Source organism: Sinocyclocheilus grahami, unplaced genomic scaffold, assembly GCF_001515645.1.
Source record: "Sinocyclocheilus grahami isolate Dianchi unplaced genomic scaffold, SAMN03320097.WGS_v1.1 scaffold1591.1, whole genome shotgun sequence".
Lineage (NCBI taxonomy): Eukaryota > Metazoa > Chordata > Actinopteri > Cypriniformes > Cyprinidae > Sinocyclocheilus > Sinocyclocheilus grahami.
In genome coordinates, this window is record NW_015506770.1 from 103,619 (window position 1) to 103,898 (window position 280).

Genomic DNA, 280 nt, shown 5'->3' on the forward strand with positions numbered 1-280 from the left:
CTATGAGAGACAAAATGAGAAAAAAAAAAGTATCCACCAATTGAGCAAGTTCTCCCACTTAAAAAGATGAGAGAGGCCTGTAATTTTCATCATAGGTATACCTGTATACCTCGAGACAAAATGAGAAAAAAAAATCCAGAAAATCACATTGTAGGATTTTTAAAGAATTTATTGGTAAATTCCTCGGTAAAATAAGTATTTGGTCACCTACAAACAAGCAAGATTTCTGGCTCTCACAGACCTGTAACTTCTTCTTTAAGAGGCTCCTCTGTCCTCCACT